The sequence below is a fragment of the Pipra filicauda genome, unplaced genomic scaffold (assembly GCF_003945595.2).
Source record: "Pipra filicauda isolate LSUMZ 115617 unplaced genomic scaffold, ASM394559v2 scaffold15_size4787011_pilon, whole genome shotgun sequence".
Classification (NCBI taxonomy): Eukaryota; Metazoa; Chordata; class Aves; order Passeriformes; family Pipridae; genus Pipra; species Pipra filicauda.
The window spans coordinates 742,829-747,958 of NW_024104096.1; the positions used below are offsets into that span (position 1 = coordinate 742,829).

A 5,130-nucleotide genomic window follows, 5' to 3' on the forward strand; every position below is an offset into this window, starting at 1 on the left:
TCAGATATCAGAATGGGCTGCACAGGGAGGTAGTGGATTCTCCATCCCTGGAGGTTTTTAAGAAGAGACTGGATGTGACACTTAGTGCCATGGTCTAGTAACCACAGCGGTAGTGGATCAAGGATTGGACTTGATGATCTCAGAGGTCCCTTCCAACCCAGCTGGTTCTATGATTCTATGATTCTATGATTCTATGATTCTATGATTCTATGATTCTATGATTCTATGATTCTATGATATGTACAGCCCACAAGGCATGCAGCACACACACCTAGATCTGGAAATGCCTTTTCCACTCTGTGCAGCTATCTGCTTTAAACTTTATAGGGAAAATTCGTCCATTGATTAAAGTAACATAAAATCATGAAATGGATGATGGTGGAAGGGTTTTAAGGAAATCGTCCATTTCAACTGCTGTCCTTAAAGCTGAGTCACTTAAAGCAGGTGTGTATCTTTCAGGGTTTAGTATCTCTGAGGATGATTACTCCTAAATCTTTCCAGGCAAGCTGACCAAGCTTTTGCACCCTTTCACTATACAAAAGTCTTTTCTTATGTTTAAATTGAATTTCTTGTGTTTCAGCGTGTGTACAGTCAAGAGTCAGAGGTTCAATTTCTAATTGTTCCAGAGTCTCTCTGTAAATCACTTTCTGAGACAGGAATAGTAGTATCTACTTGCTCAGACTTGTGTCACAGGATATATCTATTAGATTTTAAAGTACTCAAGAAGCCCTGAAAATGTAGTTTGAATGAAGCATTTTAATTAGACAAAAAAGAAAGATAGTTATGACATCCTTTGCTTCAAGGAAATGGCATTTCAAGGATGATCAGAACAGAGGTTCATAACACTTTTATTAAAAAAAAAAAAAAGAAAGCCCAATCCCTTGCTCTCCAGTAGATATTTAACTTGCTCATTCAGAGTTCCAATGCAAGCAACATTGTCAGAAATGGGAAAAAAATGAGCAGGTTATTTGCTGCTTGATTCATTAGAAAAAATTCTTTAGAAGGCACAGATTCAAGTTATGTAGATGGTTGAAATAACATGTAAGTTTACTGCGGTATCTAACATCTTATTATTAGTGATTATTAGTGTCTAAATTCTGTTTCTAAAATTCACATTCTAAGAATTTACAAGTTTTAGATTCTCATGCATAGAGCAATGTGCTTATATATGTATTCTATGTACATATATATTAAAGGTACATTAACTGTATTTCTAGGAAAAGATAACCTACTCTTCTGTGTTCCACTCTACCACCTCCAGTGTTCTGTCCTTACTTTGTAGTATCTGTGTAACGTCATTGAGGCTATGCTGAAAGTCACCACTCCCTGGTAAATCCCTGGACTGCGGCCTGAGTCATGGTGGCATTAACTCCCTATAAAAGTACGCAAATCAAGAGATATAACTCTGACAAACTTTTCATTCCTTCCTCAAATTTTATGCCAACATCAATTTAAAAGCATGGTTGTTGGGGCTGCTTTTTCTCGTTTTGGGCTGCTCAGGTCCAAGTGACCTGCAATCTATCTGAGGTGACACATCAAGGTAGAACTGTCAAGAAAAACCAACCAACTTCATGCAGAGCAAAGAAATGGTCAGCGCTACACTCTCACACATTTAATTTCCAATTGGAATGAAAAAAGTTTGGTCAGTTACGATGGCACAGGGCCACAAGTATAGAACAAAGTTGAAACTTATACTTCTGGTCCATATTCAAGTTTTTCACTTCAGCTTTCCAGTAACTTCAACTTTTCAGTCATGCATACTTACAGAGGAACCAGCTTTTGCTTGTGGGAATAGAAGAAACTAATTCAGTGAGGGATACAGGCAATACTAAAAATATGTTTTGTATGTGAAAGACAGCATGATACAAACTACAGAGTACTACTACAATCATAAGAAATTTTCTGGTTTTAACTGAACATTTTTATGCACAAACTAAGATTTTAATTAAATGTCAGTCCTTCATCCAAACTAGATTTATATACCTCAAGTGACAAAACATTTGTGAATAGATTCAAGGTGAAGTGATGACAATTTTATTGATGAAATGGCAAAATTTTGCTATCAGGCAGATAGAAAGTCAGCTTCTCAGAGAAGAAAAGTTAAAAATATGAGGCAAAACCACAAAATGATTAGATATTTTTACAAATGGTGAAAATGTTATTGTTCTTGTTTGTCTAGCTTCAGTTTCAAAAGCAACAAAGCTCACACTGCTGCTGACACAGTTATATAATCTTTGTGAATTGTGTCCTTATCTGTATTTCCTGAATAGCCACCATATTGTTTCTGTCCAAGGGCCTATTGCCTTTCCTTAGGTGGGGAATGTTTTATTCTAAGCACTCTGTTCAAAATCAATGACCAAGTAAAGTATTTCTCAAACCAGGAAAACAAAATTACAGGATTTGACATTTGCCAGATGTTATTGTTGCACATAAGAAGCTAGAAGGACAGACAATAATTTTTAAAGTTACCTTACAGGGCTTTTCTGTAATCTCAGTACAAATCAAATTTACAACATCAATAGATCCTTCCTGTGCTATGTAATTACATTACAGGCATTTAATTGAAACTAAATAGAAATGAAACTTTGCCTAGCATAGACACGTTCTGATGGTAGAAACTCAGCAGGAGGGCATTGGCTTACTAAAGACATTCTTCATGTGTGCAACACTCTTTCTCATTTGAAAGCATTGTAACTACAAAACTACGATTTTTTTCAGTCAAATATGATAATAAATAAGTTGAATTTTACAAATATGACCACTGAATTATAAAGGGGAAAATGAATGTTTATCTTTGGCACGTTATGAGTGAAACACCCCCACATACAAGCAGACAGTTGTTAGCTAGCAATTGGTTTTACTCACATTAATATAAAACACAATAACTGCAGAAATAAACTCTTCACTTTAGTGGTCAACTTGATATATTGCTCAGGGGAAGCAATTTTAAAAATTCTGAACTGACTTGAAAACCCCACTGCACATTTCCCTTTCAGAGGGGACTGTAAATAGTTCCTGAAAGCAGGACTGTGTAGGAGTGTGTTTTTCACAGAGAAAAGTTTCCAGTAACAAATGTACAGTAACTACTTCTGATGAGCAATAGGAGAGAGATTTTGAAAACATGGCTAAGCCAGCAAAACCCTCTTGTGCCCTAAAGTCCAAGTTAGAAGGTATTTTGCTTTTACTCTGATCTTATTCCACTGATTATCTGTATATCTACAAAAGAGTTGGAGTTAAGGAATTACCTAAAGTTATTTCCATATGCCACACTAGCATTTACCCAGAAATGTTGCCAGCCAAAAAGGGAACCTTCTGAAAACAGTCAATCAATTTATATTAGGTAAAAATTCTTCTCAAGGAAAGTGCAGATGCGTGGTCATGAGTTGCATGGAACTGCAGAAAGATTGACTTCCTTTCTCCTGAGAGTTTCCAAAAAGGAGTTAAATACAGGGCTAAATTTCAGAGCAAAATATCACAAAGTTGCTGATGTAGAAACTCTCTCCCGAGGAGGCAACCTATAGACTGCACCATTTACTTGCCAATTAATCCGAGGAGATAACATTGACATTAGTTCCAGAAGGAGATGCTTGCCTGCCTACTTGCCTAGAGGTAAAAGCTAAGTTTGCAGCTACCCTATAGCAGGACAGAGAAAATAAATGAGGGTAGGGGAATTCAAAAAAATAATTTCAAGACTTATTTTTTTTCCCACTGTTGTTTTCTTCAAAGGAGAACCAAATGTCAAACAGCTACCCTGTCTGATACAATGCAAGCAAGCTTCATTATCACTAAAATGACTTAAAAACTTTTAGCTTCTCTTACTGGAAGAGGAACAAAGCCAATGCCTAAAACCGTAGATTTATCCTAACAAAGAATGGTGAGTCATTGAATGCAGACTGGCAGAACAAACTGTAGCTGAACTTCTTGTTCTTGACTCAATAATTTTTTTTATATCTAGCAGCAAAGTTTTGTTATTTATTTATTGAGTTATTTTTCTCTTTAATTAGATATTGCATTAGTAATTTTGTTTACTAATTTTTGTATTGTTATTAAATACAGGGCACCCAGTTAAATGAAGAAAAATAATACACACTGCCATTTTCAAGGCCCTGTGGAGTTATCGAAAATTTCTATTGAACCAATGGTTACCACACAGAGTCATTAAAATGCTTCAGTTTCTCCTGGCCTCCCAGCGCTGCACCACTCTAGGAGCCGAGTCAGTTTTGTGATTTCTATATACAATGGAGAGCAATTTCTCAAGGTAAGAATGGGTGCCTCCTACATCTGTGGATGGTCCCAGGGTCTCATGCATGCTTGGATGAAGTAATGGTGAAAGAAACTGAATATCTCTATTTTTCAGCAGTTGTCAGAGCTGCCAGGGGAGCAAGGGCATGTCTGGGAAACCCACAGAGCTGAGGAACAAGCTGAAAGCATGAAAAACACTGCTGGAGTAGGAACAACCTTATAAGGCAAAAGGTGTTAACTTGATCATGGTATCCCAAAAAAGCATGACACTTCAGCTTAAGAAAAGCTAAAGCCTCAACACCGCTGATAAAGTCTACCCTGATAAAGTCTACCTTAAAATGCTTGAAATAAGGCAAAGTGTCATAGAACCATGATAGGTCTTGTGAATCTGTATGCAAGACCAATGGCACACACAAGCATTTTGAAAGTAAAAAAAAAAGAAATTTGTATCTGGAGACTCACATTCATCTTTTGGAACTGTGTCATCTGTTGAAGCATTTATATTTCTACTGAATGTCTGAAGGAAAAAGTAAAGATTCAGCAGTTTTTATATTTTTCCTTTCTTTCTATATTTTTATGTATATGAAGTTATTGCAATGTAAACCGCCTTTGTTTTTATATCTATTGCTGTGTGTCATCCATTAGCACACAAATTTCACGGCACAAATGTATACATCTATTTTAGATGCATTACTGCATCCTGCCTTCCAAATTACACAATAACTATGTTAAACATTTTAGCTTTATTTTTCCCAAGAATAGTATAATTTGTAAATGTGACAAACAGTAATCATCTTACATTTGAGATAAGTCAAACAGACATTCTCCTTCAGCTGAACTTTCTGATGACAATCTTTGAAATTGACAGATTAAAAGTGATTCATAGCT

The 5,130-nt window shown here is 36.1% G+C and overlaps 1 long non-coding RNA gene across 1 annotated transcript; it reads left to right on the forward strand.

Moving 5' to 3' along the window:
• The first annotated feature begins 289 nt into the window (after nucleotides 1-289).
• LOC113982548 lies at nucleotides 290-4,765 on the forward strand. The gene is made up of 3 exons (XR_003538798.2): nucleotides 290-444; nucleotides 4,057-4,258; nucleotides 4,358-4,765. It is a non-coding gene; the product is annotated as an uncharacterized LOC113982548 (long non-coding RNA).
• The last annotated feature ends 365 nt before the right edge of the window (nucleotides 4,766-5,130 follow it).